Here is an 18580-nt window from a genome sequence, read left to right as displayed (position 1 = left end):
TCCCCCCTTCCTTCTTTGCAGTGGTGCCACGCACTTCCTAGGATAGGAATTATTTGGAGAAAAAGTGATGGTGGAGACAGGCAAGCAGAAACATCTGTCAGCCAAATGGTTACCCAGAACCAAAGCTCCAATTTTCAGACCATGAATGGCATTTTGTCTCTGCCAGAGGGTGAGTCTGGGTGAGCGCCCAGCAGCCAAACAAGAACTGAACAGAGAAAGCATCAGCACAGTCAGTAATACAGGAAAAGGTGGAATTTTTGTGGAATCTTCACTCTTTCCTGCTGGTTTCCTGCTTGCTACATGTGAGCCACAGAGACATCTTTTGTATTGCAAAGTAAAGCACAGCAGTGATTCTGGGATGACCAGACTGAGAAAAATAGCCCATGGATAACCCACTGCCATTAACCTGACTTCAACTTTTGTTGTGATGTGCAAGTCAGCTAAAAACTGCTCTGATTTCTCAGGTGTATTCATTGGTCAAAGTTCTCATTCTCTTTATTTTCTCATTCCTTTGGTAGCAGCCTGGCAGCCACCCAGCATCAGGGAGGATGGTCACACTGGAAGCCACTGCTGTGACCAGACCTGCCAATGTCACACACGCACCCAAGCAGCTCCACACCTGCAAAGGTTTTCCCTCTCATGGTCAAAAGAGTTTCTATTTATTGATGTATGCTAACCCATGTGTGTATTAATTCAGGAAAACCTTTATCTGGAGATCTCCCAAACCATTTTTTTTTTTTTTTTTTTTTTTTTTTTTTGGTGCAAGGACTAGTAAAAACCTTTCACATGAGTTTCCTGCTGTTGAGGACAGAAATAAATCTGGACATTCACTAAGAAGTTTCTTTCATTTTGTTTTAGACTTGGTTTGGCAGTGAGGTGGTGTGATTTATGGTGAACACCACATCCAACACAAGGCTGCTGTAAGCTATGTGAGTGTGTGTTTTTATAAAGAGATTATATTTATCTCAAAAGCAGAAGGCTGGTGGGGGAAACTTTCCCAGGGTCCTTAACAGTATCTTGCACAGAAAGGAGGGAAAAAACCCAACATAAAACCTTACAAAAAATGTCATACTGCAGTTTTGGAATTGCTTCTGCTACCAAAGCTTGACCTACCCAAGAATAAAACTCAGAATAAATGACTCTGCTTTTGAAAGAAATGCTTGCTTTCTTTTGAAAAAAAAAAAACCAGTCCATGCCCCATCCCAAGGCAACTGGCTTAAAAGCAAGTGCCAGAGAGATGGGAGCCTCAGAGATAATACCCTCTGTTATCATGGCTCAAACATGATTAATTCATGTGGAACTTCTTGTAATAATATTAGTCTGGTGACCTCATTTGTTATACATGTTGCTGCCATTACAACTCCAATACATCACCTCAAAGATACAGAGCTCACAGCCATCTGTGCTGTACCTGCTTGTGAGGTTCTCTGCATCTCCTCTGCAATTGCTGCCCAGTTCTTTTCCCCTGATAGCTGAAGCTTTCAAAAGGAATCTGCTAGCAGTGATTTGGATGGTTTAGGTTTCAGGACCAGTCCAATGTCCCAGCATGTACAGACTTTGTTTTGGTGCTGCTCCACTCACTGAGAAATCCTCACTTTGTTCAATTTGTCATAATTGACTTTCAGTATTAACTTTTATTTGTCCTCTTTCCCATCACCCTCATCGAGTCTTTCCTCTTTATCCATCTTCACTTAATTCTCTCACCTGACAGATACTGGGGTTCTGCTGACCTTCCTTCTGTCCACAGCATGGCTCTCATCTTAGCCTGAGTATTAGAAAAACCTGGAAGTATTAAATCAGTTTAAAACTTTTTAGTTCACCAAATGTATGTGGACAAATCACAGCTCAGTCAGATGTTGCTGGGCTTGGATCTTCTGCTCAGGGGTTTAGGCTAACAATCAATTTTCAGTGCAGGAATCACTAAAATTCCCTCCATGCTGTTCAGCTCTCATACAATCAAAGTTTATCAGGTACTTAGAGTCAGATTAATGCTCTTTCCTTGAGTTTGAGCCTTGCTCCTAGAAGCTCCCCACTTGCCTGTGCATTGGCCAAGCCAGCAGGTCCAGAAGATCCCTGTGGGGATGGATGCCCAGCACTGGAGATGACCCAGCCTGGTGGGGGCAGGTACAGGGCTGCTTGATAACTCACGAGATCAAATGCAGACTCTGCAATCCCCTACCCTGATCACTCTGCAGGTCTGCACTATGAGGTTAACACATGGGGACTTCACAGCAGTTACAAAACTTCTTTGGTGTCTGCACAATGAAATGTGTTATTAACAATCCATTTCTTTGTTCTCCCAAGGACATTTTGTCCCCTTCTATCAATGTACTTTGCAAACATCACTTAATACATTTCCCTTGGCTTCATTTCACGTCATTCTTCTTCATTTTAACTTGTATCTGAAACTAGTGGGATGCAACTGTGCAAAAGGATACTTAAGATTGAAACCTAGTAAGAAAAATGCCCTAACAGCAAGATTTGTAAAACCTTGGCAGCACTTCCCATGAAGGGATGGAAGCCCTGCCACTTAAATCATGTTAGTCTGGGCTTGGTCTGCAGCTCAGGGATGTGCTGCAGAGAACCAACTTCTGCTAGGCCAAAGTACCTTTCCATGCATACGACTACTCCCACTTCAGATGTGAGGCTTGGAAGAGGTGCCATGGAGTACAGGCAGCACTTTGTAGTCTTCCAGTCTGATTTTCTTCTGCCCTCACTTTTTATCAAAAGTCCCACAGGAGCTGGGTGAGAGCGGGGGGACGAGGAAGGGCAATGTTTGAAGGCCCTCCCCTCCTCTTCTCCAGCTGCTGGGCAGGAGGAGAACACATCCCCACATCACCTGCTGGGCAGGAGGAGGACACATCCCCACATCACCTGCCCCGTTTGTGCCGGCTGGCACCAGCTGGACCATGGCCAATGGAGGGCACCAGGCTGTGGGGCTGACTCTGTGATCCAGGCTCCTCAGGGCACAGCTGTGGGCTGCAGGTTAGGAGGGTTCTTCCCTGTTGGAAGAAAAGCACTCCTTTAAAGACAGGAATGAAAGAAAATGGGAAGCAGTCCCACTGTGCCAGTTTAGCCTTTATTGGACCTTGTCAAACTTTGCTCCAAATGCATTTAAATTTGGTGTAGATCTGAAATGCAGAAGGTTTTAGGGGTTTGTGTCTTTCAAGTTCTTCCTGAGACGAAGAGTTTGCACTGCAGTGGACCCACTAGGACCTCTCTTCTCACCAGACAGGCAGCTTGCCTGGTGCCACTGCTGGCACGGTCTGGGACAGGCATGGTCTAATCAAATGCTGTCAGTGTGTGGCAAGCTCAAGAGAGGCTAAAGCCAGGACTTTGACAGAAGTGAAATGCTCCCAATCTTTTTTATGAGCTAAAAATAAATTGAGGAAGACAAACTTGCTTTCAAGCTATTGTCACACTGTACATGTGGGGAAGTGTGTGTGTGTGCGTCTGTGTAAACTGAGAAAAGGTTTAAGAGACAGAAAACTCCAAATTCTCAGGTCACATGAAATAAGAAATACTTTTTATCTTTCCCATGGGCACGTGATGCAAAAGGTTAAGAACTGAGGGCTGAAAGGAAAAAGTATCTGAAATATGCATTTACTTTATTCTTCCCATGCTTTTGCAAGTGAAAAATGTAACATATGTAAAACTGGAGAGCCCTCTCACTTCATCAAATAAATGAAAGGAAATGTGAGAAGGAACATGCCACACTCAGTATGCATATATACTTTTATTTATCTCCCAAAGATGGATTAAAGCAAAAAAATGTGTCCTTGAGTAAAGAAACAAAATGTTTCATTCCCTAAGAAAATGACATTGCAAACCACATTTTCATAAACAAATTGCACCAGTAACAGTGTGACTTGGGAGCTGCTCAAAGGGGAAGAATGACCTCTGTGTAGCTGTGAGCAGGAACACTGGTGGGAGCCAGAGCCCCGCAGAGATGCACAGGGAGCTCTGCCTCTGCTGCAGGAGTGAAGCACACTGGCATGGCCACACTGCTAGAGAGCAGGCACTGATATTTTGTCTGTATCAGCCTTGGCTCTCCCCACCACATGGTCATAGGAACTCCAACTCCCACTGCAAAGTGCAGGTACTCCTGATGATTCAGCTCAGGTGTTGAAAAGCAATAATGTCTCCTTTTTGGCCTCTGCTCCACTGTGCTTCGCAACTGCCATCACTCTTCCCAGCGCAGGCAAACCTGGTGTCTCTGCTCTTCCTGAGGCTGGTTCCCCTTCCTCAGGATGTGAGCTGCCTGTGGGTCAGCTCAGTTCCTCATCTCCTTTCGCATCCTCTCGGGCCTGGCACAGGCCCCTTTCCTGTAGGACATTCCAGTGGTGAGTACTCACTTGCACCCTGACCAATGCCGCACGCACACACCCAGCGCTGGCGGTGCGATGCAGTCTGTCACTCACCCATCCCTTTTGTTCCTCAAGTTTCCCCTCTCAAGGCATTAGTAGCACGAAACTCATTACGGTGCTCATCCCAACTGGAAACACCTGCAAAACCTGAGGGACTGTAACTACTGGATAGCAAGGAAGAACTTCGCTGGCTCAGACTGAAGGATGCAAAGCTAGACCAGTGGGGGAAAGATGGTCATTGTGATCCTGTGCAGAGGCATGAGGTGCCCTGTGCCCAGGAATCAGCTCATGGCAGGTGTTTGCCATCAGCTGTGTGCACACATACCCAGAAACGCTTAGGGACAGTCCCTGAGCACACACGGCTTGGCAGCAGTGCTGGGACAGCGATGGAGATGGCCGGCAGAGCAGCGGGAGCTTGGTTACGGTCTGGGGCTAACAAAAACCAGGTTCTTGCCATTGCTGACAATCGCAAGCCCTGCAGATATTTTTTTGTTGTTGTTTTTCAACCAGGTCCCAGCAGAAAGCTGTGGCTGACACAGCGATATCGAGGGTCACAGCAGGGCTGTCAGGAAGGCAATTCCCAAGGAATTGTGCGGCGCCGCAGCTCTCCGCAGTAACTGAGCGGGACTGCCCGGCGCTGACTGCGAATGAGCCTCCGGGCCCGTCAGCCGGCTTGGGCTTTATTTGCAGCATTTTTACACGGATTTTAAAAATAAAACCCGCCCCCCCCCGCCCCGGCTGAAAGTCGTCCTTGTCCCTTTCTGACCAGGAGCCCTCTCCCTGGAGAGCCCAGGACCGCCAAGAATGTTCCCACGCAGCTGCCACAGCACCGCCCGCCGCGGAACGCGGGGCTCTGCGGCCGCAGCGAGGGGCCGGGGCTGGACTGGGCCGGGTCGGGGCCGGAGCCGAGGAGGGGCCGGGGCCGGAGCCGAGGAGGGGCCGGGGCTGGAGCCGAGGAGGGGCCGGGGCTGGACTGGGCCGGGCCGGGGCTGGAGCCGAGGAGGGGCCGGGGCTGGACTGGGCCGTGACGGGGCTGGAGCCGAGGAGGGGCCGGGGCTGGAGCCGGGCCGGGCGGGGAGCGGCGCGGCAGCGACACCTGACGGCAGCTCCGGCCCCTCCGCAGCCCCGGCCCCCTCCGCAGCCCCGGGCCCCTCCGCAGCCCCGGGCCCCTCCGCAGCTCCGGCCCCTCGGCAGCCCCGGCCCCCTCCGCAGCCCCGGCCCCCTCCGCAGCCCCGGGCCCCTCCGCAGCTCCGGCCCCTCCGCAGCTCCGGCCCCTCGGCAGCCCCGGCCCCCTCCGCAGCTCCGGCCCCCTCGGCTGCCCCGGGCCCCTCCGCAGCCCCGGGCCCCTCCGCAGCTCCGGCCCCTCCGCAGCTCCGGCCCCTCCACAGCTCCGGCCCCTCCGCAGCCCCGACCCCCTCCGCAGCCCCGGCCCCTCCGCAGCCCCGGCCCCTCCGCAGCCCCGGCCCCTCCGCAGCCCCGGCTCCTCAACAGCCCCGGGCCCCTCCGCAGCCCCGGCCCCCTCGGCCCCTCCCGGGCCTTGCCCCGAGCAAAAGCCGCTCCGTGCTGGGGGAGCCCGGCCCGGTCTGGTCCCGAGAGGATGCTCTGCGAGGGGCAGTTCATTCTTCCCTGCAACCTCCGGAGACAGCGCCTCTGTGCCCGGTGTGCCAGTCACTTTGGGAGCGTCTCCCCCTGTGTGTCTCTCTCCTCTTCTTTGCACTAGTCACGCTAAATTTGACTTTGTGTCTACTAAAAAGTTTTAAATCCTTAATATAACACCTCTGATACACAACAGGACAGTTTTTAAACGCCACGTGTCTTTGTAGCCTGCCCAAATCCCGGCTGAGGCTATCCCGACAGGACACTGCTGTGTCCCTGCCCAGCCTGCCCACCGGGCTGGGTATTTACTTGCTCAGAGAAGTGCCCCTGCCTCGAGTTATCCTGTCTGCTCCAGAATTAATATTCAACATTCACATTTGCTCAGCCTTTGACAGAAAGCCACGAGAACAGCTGTGTCCCTGCCAGCCCATCCGACCAGCCCTGCAGGCAGATGGATGGCCTGACCCCTTGCCTGTGGGCATTTCAGCAGCGCTCGACACTAACACCTCACTCAGCCCGTGTGCTCTGATGAGCAATTTCTTGTCTTTCTTGGTGCCAAATGTAAGTTCACTGTCTGGATAAGGCTGGGGTGCCGCTTAAAATAGACCTTATATGCCTTGTTGTATTAGTGCAATGTTCCATAAGCTGCTTTGAAAAGAGACATTCGTGTCTACGTTTGAACTTTTCAGTCTGAGTGTTGTTAAAGCTCATTCACATCCTGGGATAAGATTAAGCCATCAGGGTCAATAAAACCTCTTTCCTTCCATGCATTTCCATGCTCTTGCCTGAAGGGATCTCTGATTCATACCTGATTGAGTAAAGGATGTGAAGCAACTCAGCTCCTTCGGGAAGGGGGAGAAATTCCCAACTGCTACAGGCTGGCCTTTCAGCCTGCATCACTGCTCTAGGCTGTCACATGAAAGCACCTCAGAGGAAAGAGGTGTGCTGGTAGAATTTCACTGGAGTGGAAAACACCCTGAAATGTCTCAAAAGCTCCCACACAGGAGGGAAGATGTGATGAAAATAGATAATGGGTGCTGGAGAGAGCCCTGGTCTGTTTGGTGTGTCTATCCCAGTTCAGCTATAGTGTGAAGGCATATATCTTAATGAATAATCTCTTAAGAGTCCAAAAGAAAAGAAAAGGCCGCCCAAGTTATGAGGGCTGTGGCCTTCTCTCAAACTACAGTTTTCCCCTTGGGAAGGGTGAACAGCCTTGCAGCAGCCACAGCAATGCTTATGAAAATCAGGGTTCCCACTTTTGCAAACTTGTTGGCAGTTGTACCAACCCACACAATTCTGTTTTGACTTTTCTTGTGCCACTCTGAAAAGGTCTAATGAAGCAGGCCATCCTGCTGTGAAAGATGTTTTTTCACATTGTCTGTGAACCTCTTCTGTGTCCCAAATGGGGAGGTTTGATGTAATGATTACGAGGCGGCCTAGCAGCATGATACCTCATGTACTGAGAGGCAGATATGTGTTGTACAGAAACCCACTTTTGTTCTGTTATGATGGTCTTTGGGAAGCACTTCATTGCCACAGAGAAAGGTGGCTGATGTAAACCCAACTGTCACTGTTGAGCAATACAGCAGGCGAGCTGGGAGAAGGAGCCCCGCGGTCACGTACTTCCCTTTGACAGTGACTCTGCAAGCAGAGGCAGCGGTGTTGAAATGCCCTCTGTGCTCTAAAAGGGGGGTGAGCGATAACTGCACATCTGCCTCCTCCCAGAAGCCAGACTGAAGGGTCTGACAGTGGTCATTGCTCAAGGGACATCTCTGTGACACTGCAGCAGTTGCCTGTGGAGTGCAGGACAGATAAACACATCAGCTTGGCATTTAGGTGTTCTTGGTGTGTTGGTCCCATGCTGTTCCTGCAGTCGGTTCTGAGGCTTGAAGAGCAGAACATGTGCCCAGGATCAGAGTAGGGGCTGGCTGACCCAGCACCCTATCACTTGGGGTTCACCAGCAGCAGATGCTAAAAGAAGAATGGAAAAACTGGGTAACTGGTATCTCTCTAGCTGCAGTCCCAGTTTCCAGTTATCTGTGACTTAGGAGCCTTTGGAAGTGCTATCTGCAAACACGGAAGGCCTGATGTGGTTTTCTTTCCTGACTGCCAATTGCTTTTGCCAGCACTGGCCCCTTGAGCACTGGGAGGGCAGTCTGAGAGCACCAGTGCAGCTTTTCCTGCTGTATTCCCATGTGGGAGAGAGCCTGGCATGGCACAGACACTGTGGCTGCAGAGCAGGAGCAGGCAGGTTCACCACAGGCCTTTGCCTACCTTGCCTTGTAGCCATCACCAGTGCTTTGTACCCAAGATATCAATTTGGTAGGATCTCCAGAAAGTGGCAGCAGAGAAACTTGGCTGATATGTGAGATATGCAGAGAAAAAAAAATTTAGTTACTGCATGTTCAGTAAAAGACAGTGATGAGTGTCAGAAGCACAGCTGCTCTCTGCCTTCATTGTGAAAAAGAATTGGTACAATCCTGTCTTTGACAACTTAAATGCTTGTTAAATTTTTTAATGAAAAAACATCAATACATATATGAATCCATGGTTGTCTTTTTAGAATTCTAGGATTGGATTCTGTTCTCAGAAGTAACTGTATTGATACCAGCAGTGAATAAAGCAGCTCCATAGCTCATTATTTCTTTAAGAGAGAAAGTCTATCAATCTTTCAAACCTAGAGTAAGATTTTACTTTTTGTCTAGCCAGGTAATAAGATTACTGCAAGAAAAAAGATAGTCCTTTGATGGAGCAAATATGAAAAATGTAGCTTTATTTTTCGATGATGCACTAGAATTAAGGAAATTAGGGAATTAATTTAAATTAAATTTAAATTAAGTTGCAATACAACTTTATTTTGAAGCAAAATCTCTAGACAAAGTTGCTTAGCACCTATGAATAGAGAACTGGTCTCAACTGAATAGGTATTCCAGACCTGGGGAAAAAAAAGAGGTCTGTTTTTCCCCCACTCATATAAAAATCCAAGTGTACTCATTAAAATTAAATAAGAATAAATTGAAGCTACCTAAAATTACTTGACCTCTGGCTGGTGCTATTTTTCTACTTCTTAAGGATTAAATATCAACACTACTACTCTTCCTTGAATGCTATTCTTAACAGTGTATGAGGTACAGGATGTCTTCTGGGTCATTCAGTAGCTGTGACAGTTAGTGGGGTTTTCTTATCTCTCACTGTCCATCTGAAAACCAGCTTTGAACCTCTTGATTGGTGTCTGCCTTTCCCCCCACCCCACCTCTGTCTCTCTTTCTCTTTCTTTCCCCCCTTAACCAGAGGTCTAAAACAAATGTGCCAAACACATAATCAGCCATGAACAGAAATATCCGCTCTTTGCTGGAGCTCAGCCTCTGACTCTTGTTGCTGTGCACCTGCCAAAAAGAGGGCAGGAAGGGAGGATGGCACTGACAGCAAAACTTGGAGGTCCACATGGTGTGTTGATTTGTTTTTCTTTCTGAATGAGGTGAAGAATAGAAATAGGAACAAGATGTTCACACAACTCAAACCTCGGGCTGGCCAGTGAGTTTTGCTGACAAGATGGACTTAATTCTAGATGCTGCTGGTTGGCAAAACTGGATTGACTGAGCAAACTGAAATGGAAGACAGTCGTTGATGACTGGAGTTGGGCCTGACTTGGTAACACACAGCTTTAATTCCCTCATTGAAAAGAGTATATTGGCTTTGAAGATGTTTCTGCAAGGAGCTGTCCCAATGTAAAGTCTCCTGGTGTGCTGTGAAGGCCTGCTGACCAGGGGCCAGATTCTCCAGTCACCTAGCCTTGGCTAAGTCAGTTTGGAACACAGAAACATCGAAAGTGAAGGGTTGGAAGGAACCTTAAAGATCATCTAGTCCCAAATCCCCCTGCCATGAGCAGGGGCACCTTCCACTAGACCAGCTCGCTCAAAGCCTTTTTCAGCCTGGCCTTGAACTGTAGCAGGATTGGGGCTTTCACAACTTCCCTGGGCAATTTGTTCCAGTATCTCCTCACCTTTACAGTAAATAATTTCTTCCTAATATCCAGCCTAAATTTCCTCTATTTCAATTTGCAACCATTACTCCTTGTCCTGTCACTACAGTTGCTGATGAAGAGTCCCTCTGTAGCTTCTGGTATTTGTAGGCTCTTCAAATACTGAAGTTGCTATAAGGTCTTCACAAATGTTCTCTTCTTCAGGCTGAACAGTCGGAACTCTTTTCCCTGTCTTTGTCAAGGTGGTGCTCCAGTCCTCTTATCAACTTTGTGGATCTGCTCTGCACTTGCCCAAGAGTTCCATGTCCTTTTTTATTGTCTGTGTGGATTGATTTGCACAGAGCAGCACAGGAATTAAATGAGTCCCAGTTTTTCCACGTCCAGTACAAACCTGCTAATCCTTCATGTTCTACTTTATGGCAGGTAAAAAGTACAAGAATTTGAGGCTGAAGTGTGAGAGTATTTGCTGCACGCTAATCAAATGGAATCACTTTTTTTTCAAGTGATTTTCCAAGAAAATTTGTGGAGCAGTATGCCGAAGCCTCTGAAACAATATTAGATGGCAGTCTGTGATGCCCACAGCTTCTCTGCCTCCTTTCTTCCTCTTCCCAGAGCAAGCTACAGAGCTGCATGCACTGCAAGAGCACTGAAAACAGTCCCTTCATTGGGAAATTCTGAGTGTGATTTCAAGGTTGTTGCACAGAGTAGGGCAGTGTGGTGACATCTGCAAAGTATAGAGGAAATTAGCTTCCCTGAGAGGCTTCCACCTTGGATGTTACTGTGGGCCCACAGGACTGGGCTGGGGTCAGGTGCAGGCAAAGCAGTGTGTCCTGGCTGGGGGAGGATGCTTGATCTCCCACTGCCCAGCTGATGTTGGCTAGAAAGCCTTCATGGACTCAAGCTCATGCTGGCTTGCATAAAAAACTACATAGACTACATGAACAGATCTATTTCTTGCAGCCAGTTAAAACCAAAGTAAAAACAGAACAAAACCACCCAGACCTGTCCATTCCTCTTTTACTGTATATTTTAAAATACAGGCAAATGAAAGAGGAACTGGACAGTAACTGTATTCCTCATTATCTGACTTTTCCTCAGGCACGGGGAATAGGTTTGACTGTTTGCAGGCTGGCTGGTCTTACTGTATCTGCACAGGGTCTTAGGAGTACCTCATGGTACTGAGCCTCCCAGGGGGCTCAGTTACTTGGAGGCATAAATAAGTGCTTTCCAGATTAGGGGTTTGGTCAGAGCTGCAGAAACATAAAGTCTGTGGTTGCAGTCCTGGCATGCTGATAATGTAACTGAAAGCTGCTGGACTAGGGCAGGCCCAGCCACCAGCACTGTGGGAGGGTGTCTGTGGGGTTTGGCTGAAGAGCCAGACAGCAGTGGGGAGGCAAAACTGGAAAGGAAGAGCTGCAGCTGAATGCTAGGAGTGGGAGAACCAATCCTACAAGAGAGATGTCCCTCAAGTGTCCATCACACCATCAGGGCTAGCTGATGGTGCATACACAAAGCAATGTATTTTTAATGAATCCTGGCCTTACAAAATATACTGTGTATCATACTGGTCTAGAAAGATGAGGAATGCCTCTAAAATTCCTGGGTTTGCTTGAATTCATTTTGGTCTTGTGTGGCCAGCCTGTGCTGCTGGCATGGGCAAATGCAGCTTGCTGATCTCTGTCCCCACAGATGTGCTGGCCAGCTGGGGTTCTGGTCAGGCTGGATGAAAACAGCACAGAGTCTAGGTGCCATCTCAGACTGCCTCATACTGAGGGTGGTACAGGGAGGGGACAGGAGAGGAGAAACTGTGGGACTTGCTTTGGTTACAACTCTGAGCTATACACTGGTGTTTACTTTTTTGTGCAGGCATTGCGGATGCTCCAGAGACCAGGACGGGGACCTCAGGGGACACCAGAGGGTGTGTGGAGGGACCAGCAGCAGCTCCTTGGTCGGGTGCTGGAACTGGGAAAGCAAAACCTGTCTGCTCATGTGAGTGTGAGGGAACAGAAGAGCTGAGGCACAGCCATGAGTTCAAAAGCGATGTGAGCTTTGTGGGGCAGCTTTTGGCACAAAATCTCCTGCAATGGTTGGAGCCCTGAGAACAGAACTCTGCTTCCTTGCGCCTCACTCAGACTCCTCTCAGGGTAAGAGATCCACCCTGGGCATGAGCCTGTGTCCCTAACCAGGGCTGGTTTGTTAGTGCCATTCTGTTCTGTTCTGTTTGTGCCTTCACAGCCTGGCTCCTCAGCAGCCAGGGCAGGGCAGGGGAGCCTGAGCAGTGTGAGATGGAGGTGGCTGAACTGGGGACAGTTGGTGTGGCTGCTCACAGCTTTCCTGGTGCCCTTCCCTGTGCTGCCAGTGGCTGGCTCAGCTGCAGGTCTGTGTGCCCAGCTCTGTGTGCCCAGCCCTGTGTGCCCTGTGTGCCCGGCCCTGTGTGCCCTGTGTGCCCAGCCCTGTGTGTCCAGCCCTGTGTGCCCAGCTCTGTGTGCCCAGCCCCTGAGGCGGCGTCGTGGCCGCACTGGGCACTCGCCCTCACCCCGCTCGTGAGCCTCGTGCCGCGCGGCAGGATGGGGAGAGCTGCTTTCACAACCTGGACGTGTTGTCACTCACATCCAGACATTTCCTGTTATCTAACCTCAGCCTTATCTTCCCCATTCGCAGCTTCCTCTTGAAGGAGGAGCAGCCCCTTCAAAACCGAGCTGTGTGCCCGGGCTGAGCCCCCACCGCGCTCCTGCACGACCCCCGCTGCGGCCCCAGCCCGGCTGCCGCGGCTCCGGATGGCCCCACCATGGTAGGTGCCAGGTCCCCGTCCTGCCCATGGAAAGGGGGCTGGGGACAGGGGAGGATGTGTCCTATGGGGTTCATCTCCTGTTTCTCCCTCAGGAGGTCCCAAAGGCCTGTGGGTGTTGGACACTGAAAGATGTGGGGCAATTCCTGGCAATGAAGAAAGCTGTCCTCCCGCCGCATTTTACACCTCGAACTTCGAGGGGTCTTAATCCTGCTTGGGCTTGGGCTGCCTCCCTTCGGTGCTGGGGCTGTGTCTGCCTAAGCCAGAGGGGCTTTTTGGTGCCTCCTTTCAGGGATGAGGTGGCATTTGGGTGGGTGTGCTTGGGGAAGGCAGGCTCGGGGATGGAATGCCACTGGTCCCAGCCAGGGAGCCCTGTACCCTGGACCACGGCTCCTTGATGAAGGTGAATTATGATTAGCAGTGATATGTAGCTCTACTCAGCAGCGGGGTACATGTGTGTGTGCGCTCCCTCAGCTCACAGATGCACACATGCTGCCCGTGAGCTGCTGGCATTTTGATCTAAATTAGTCATAGATGAGGCAGCTCTCAGTGAACAGGGGAGGGTGTGGGATGGAGGAGCGTGTAACCAGGGAGAGACCCTGTCCCAGTGGTGTGTGAGTGTGCTTGTCAGCTCCATTTCTCACTGTCCTTATGGTTTCAGTAGAGCAGATGAAAATATACTGCACTTACCCTCTTCCCCTCTTTGTGTGTCTGGGGACGGGGACAGAGTTCAGTGTGCAGGGACAGGGGCTGTGGGCCTCAGGGGAGTGCAGGGGCTGTGGGAGCATGTGAGGGTGACCTGAAGGTAATGGGGGCATTATCAGGCCCTTCCTGGGGGCTTTGAAGTGACCTAGCGTTTGTCTGGCAAAGCTCCTTGCAGTGTCCACTGCAGGGCTGGGGGCATAGGAAGGTCAAATATGGAGCAGGACAGCATCCAGTGGAAGCCTGCCATGAGCAAAGCCTTATTTGTGTCTGTTATGACAAAGGCTTCCAGCTCCTAGCAGAAGCACAGCCCAAGGTTTCAGCTGGCCAGGGGTTCAGCACACCCTGTTGCCACTGATCTATGGGGACTCGCTTTCAATTCAGGCTATGATTTGTGTTTCACCAAGGGGAGAACGGAGATGACCTTGATTCCAGTTCAAATCCTGCATAATGAATGCATGCCTTGAAATGTCTGTAGCCTGCATTCTAGGGCTCTGCTACTCAGCATGTGAAAACCACACAGTCACACTTCCATGCATGCTGTTATTAGGTTTAGACTTGAATCTATCCAATAATCTTACTTTTAATTTATTTTCATTACAAGTTGCAAAACAGTCTGAAGCCTGGCAAAAATACCCGAGCGATGATGTGCAGCCTGGAGGGGACTTTTTGTGAATTTGGTAAGGGACTGACTTAAGAATGCAGCAAGAAAAATTCTTTTTCTTTGGCCTTCAGAGTATGCAGTAGATTGCTCAGTTTTATAACTCAGAGCTTTTACTTGGGATTACCCACTTCAGCTTGAAACCAGAAGCTCTGACAATGACAAATCCATTCACATCAGATATGATCTCTACAGGTAGAGTTGCAAGTTTCACTCCCATCTGCTGATAGAATTATCTCCATTGTGTCCCCACCCCTTATCTGTCCCTCACAGCAACATTTTAAGTGGCTGTTTTTCCCCTCAGAAAGCCACAACAGGGGATTATTTTAAGCTTCAATTGCAGAAGCTTGTTTTCTTCTTCCCCCTCCAAGGCCACATCTGTTAGACATCAGCGCTGAAGCTGAAGGCAATCTGGTCACTGATAACTATTGAAGAGCCTGCTTAGTCTTTCTCTAGTGGCTTCCCCACATTTTGGTATGGCTTAGAGTCCTTTGGAGGATCACAGGTCCACACATACTCCAGCAGGCTGATCTTAAATCAGCTTATTAGCATAGTTTTCTTATCTTCATGAAGTACATATGCTGATTTTATCCATTGCCACATAGTTTTATCTGCCACGGCTGAACTGCATTTGGAATGAGGAGGCAGAACACAGAACTGGTCACTATCTACATTGCACCCAAGGCGAAGGTGGAGACAGGGGAATGCCAGAATTGCAAAGCCTGGGTAGTGACTCAATCTAGAAACAGATTTTTACCTTTAAAGCTGTAGCTGTTATCTTACTCTTAAGTCTTATTCCACTCTCTTCTGGGTTTGGAGAACCTGTATTTGCTATGCTTTCATCTGAAAAAACCTTTTCCTTTCCAGGTATGTTTCTGTATGTGATATTAGATGTAATTCTATGATCATCTGTGTAAAATAGAGTCACAGAAGTTAGAGGTAGAAATGGTTAATGAATTGCCCACTATATGATACTGTTAATTTACTTAATTTAATTCTACTTTAGCAGCTTTAATGGTCTACCTTAAAAAATATAATTAAAAACATTTCAGTCTTTATTTTGATGCTAAAAATAGCATGACTACTTTCTCACAAACTGATGATGCTGGTCATGTGAGATTAAAATCCGTGGACTGGTAAGGAAGCTAAAACACCATGCTCAAAACTCAGCTATATCTGGACATGTCCACAGAGAGTATGAATGACATAAACAGTCTTGTGCAGAATGAGTGTGTAACTTAGGAGCCAGGATGGATTTTTTTGGGAGGGTTGTACAGTATCAGAATTTCAAATCTGTTTTTAGACTGAATTTCTAAAAAGTCAGCATCTGAGAAGGACACAGAACAGAGTAATACTGTACAACATCTTCACTTGTGTATGTTTTTTTATTTAGTTTTCTTTAGGTGCATTTCTGTATTTCCTGTACACTCTTGTTAAAAGAGCAAGGGAATAACACTATATTTTGTATTTGTGTAAGAAGTGTGTGTGTGTGTGTGTGTGTGTGTGTGTGAATATGGTGTTCACCCTTAAAGGCTGGATTATACCAGCGTTTGGAGGTGGAAAGCTCCACTTATTGCAGGAAAGGCTTTCTCTGCTGGAAATGAAGCAGAAGGGTTCATTTGTCAACAGAAGAGAAAGTTTCACTTCTCTTCTGAAGAAGTTCATTGTTTCCCTATGTGGAGTTTGGTTTTCTTTCAGCATCATAATCTCTAGAGTATTCTGCCAAATGGAGGAGCCTCCAACAGTCAGTGATCAACCCCTATGTGTATGCCCAGGGGCAGAGTTGTACTTCTTTTCCTGACTTTTGAATTAATAGAGTGGATATTTTCCTCAGCAGAAGGCAGTGTCTGCTGGTGTGGTTCTCTCTCACCCCAAAAAGAGTGCAGGAGGGGGAAATATGGGAGGATAAACGATGCATTTTGCTAACTGGAAAAAGCCTCTGAAGTTAACAACAGCTGCTGTGCTTTTTTTCCTTCTGTGTGCCCAGGCTGGCGTCCAGCGAGGACTCTGTGACCCCGGGAGCTGCAGTGTGGCACTGCGTGTATTTGACAAGCTGAGTCCGACACTCAGTGTGCAGAGTGTCAGTTTGTCAAATACCCCAAGTGAGGCACTGCTGAGCAACGCGACGCCGATGGTGCAGCCCTTTCCTCCTGCCCTGGCAGGAGCCTTCCTCTCCAGAGACCTACCGAGGGGCTGAGCAGCCCATCCCATGTTCCAGAACACCTGACTGATGCTGTGCTGCCAGGTTTCCCTGCCACCCTGGTTTTGGAAGTATCTGTCCCAACATTTAATCAGAGCAGAAGTGGTGCTGGTGCAACTTCTCCATCCTGTGAAGACAGGGAGTTGTGCCCTGGGTCCTTGTTATTTGCATCCAAATACAATGCTGTTCTCTTACACAGCATTAACTAGCCAGCTGTGAATTAAGCTCGGTTAACAAGGATCCTGGCAACTATAATCACAACATCATGGGTAAAGGCAGCATTATCCATAATAAAGAATCTTGCCTTTGGACATGTAGTAATATTTTTTATATTTATATAACTAATGAGGATGCTTATTAACTTTCCCCTGGCCCATTAGCCTGTGAAAAATGTATGTTTGCTCAATCTGTTTTAAATTAGGCCATGGAGTCCATTGCCCTTCCTGGGAGTCTTGCTGTTTGGAGAAGACTTCTTGTCTCTGCATGGTTATTCCTAGTCAGCACTTACAGTAAGGTTGCCTATTCTGCTATTTAATTAAAGTAATTCCCTCTAAATCATCCTGCTTGAAGATGTAATGATTGCTAAGTGTTTTCAGTAACTGACTTGTAGAATTTCAGATATGTCAGGGTAGGGGAAGGAGAGGGGCAGCATTGAGCCCAATTTGACAAATCAAACTCTGAAAACATTTGACATGGAAAACTCAAAAATAAAAAAAAATCCCAAGACTGCACTGACTAGTTTTAGGACAGTAGCACCAGCAAATTTTGCAATATTTGAGAATATTAATAAACTGAAATACTTAACTTTTGGGCTTTTTGTTGCAACTATTTCTTAGCAAATATTTTGAAGAAGCTGGAGTTTCTACAAAGCTGGAACCCATGAATGTGTATCATTGCCTAAGCAAATTGTGTTCTGCTTTTTGACTTGATTGTGCACTTCTGGACAAACACGGTCCACAAGTGGTCCAGAAATGGCCCTACTCCTTATGACTCACACTCCCATGGTCTCTCACAGGCACCTCCTCATGACTCACAGACATCACCCTGATCTTTATCATGGAGGTTATCTTCAAAAGAGAGCAAGGTCGATGATTTCAAGCTTTGCTTTGTCCCCAGTGGATCCTCCATGAAGCACACAGCCATGTCAGCCCCAAGCCTTGCTGTCACTCAAACCTCAAGGTTTCAACATACCCAAACTCCTTTGCACCACAGCTGGCCAAGGGTTTGTTTATGCCCTTCATTCTTGTTTTCTCATGCCTTTCCAATTTTTGCTTCCAGTAGTTTGCCCTCTGTTTTATAGATAACTCTCCCTTTCAGCTTCCAGATCCTTCCAGATGACTGGGGTGAAGGGGAAGAAAGTAAACCCCTTCCTCTTTTACAAGAACAAGCATCAAATTACAGTGGGACAAATTTCTCTGGGACTTCATCTCCCACCTCCCTGCCCTGAACTATGGTACAAACCCAGCAAGTGTAAAAGCCATCAGGTCCCCTCCATGGGACAGGCACTGCAAGGGGAATTGGGAGTCTCATGACACTCTGCTGGCCACTCGGGATGGTGTGTTTTTGGGAGGCAGTGTCCTTTCAGGGCAGAAGCTGAGCTTTTCCTTCCGTTCTGGAGCAGAGCTCAGCAGATGAGCACATTGCAAGCAAAGGAGAAGTTTTCTGGTTTGATGCAACACAGCAGAACCCTCTGTGGCTTTCAGAAGAAAAATGTTCCATTGCCAAGAGGTTTTACTAGAAACATGGAAAACATGCTAAAAGTAAAATAAAGAAATAATCACATACTTGTTACCCAGGGAAAAACACCTCAGCACTGGAGACAGGCTTCTAATGTTTCCTCTGTTCTGCTACTTGTGACCAAAGTCCTGTTGCTGCCCTAACTAGGGGAGTACATGGGGGCTGGTCCATCTGCTCTCCTTAACTCCTGTTGCCTTCTTCCTCTGTAGTTTCTCCCAGGATTCATGTCTTCCAAGGAAGGTGCCCAGACCTTGTCAGAGCAGATCAGTGCTGGGAGGAACCACAAGATGGAAAAACCATGGTGTCACATAGTCAATGAGTGAACCTGGAGCTCAGAGCTTTTAACAGCAAGAAAACTTGCGGAAAAAACAAAGCTAATTGAAAATTAATGAGGATTGTATTTGGGGGGGAGGGTTGGGGGGGGTGAAGGAGAGTGCCATGTGATGTGTTTTGAGCCTAGATTTGCTGAGGTAAGGATGGGGAAGCTGAGAAATTTTCAGTTCCCTTCCCACTGAGCACTGACCTTGCACCATACGCTACTGCCATG

General features: G+C 48.3%; 1 long non-coding RNA gene and 1 other non-coding gene across 2 annotated transcripts; both read left to right on the top strand.

Annotated features, from left to right (window-relative positions):
• The first annotated feature begins 12517 nt into the window (after positions 1–12517).
• LOC116808418 (uncharacterized) lies at positions 12518–17100 on the top strand. The gene is made up of 2 exons (XR_004367872.3): positions 12518–12736; positions 16084–17100. It is a non-coding gene; the product is annotated as an uncharacterized lncRNA (long non-coding RNA).
• MIR223 (microRNA mir-223) lies at positions 16136–16206 on the top strand. Its single transcript, NR_049135.1, has one exon. It is a non-coding gene; the product is annotated as a microRNA mir-223 (primary transcript).
• Positions 17101–18580: the final 1480 nt, after the last annotated feature.

Source organism: Taeniopygia guttata, chromosome 4A (assembly GCF_048771995.1).
Source record: "Taeniopygia guttata chromosome 4A, bTaeGut7.mat, whole genome shotgun sequence".
Lineage (NCBI taxonomy): Eukaryota > Metazoa > Chordata > Aves > Passeriformes > Estrildidae > Taeniopygia > Taeniopygia guttata.
This window is presented reverse-complemented; position numbering and strand designations above follow the sequence as displayed.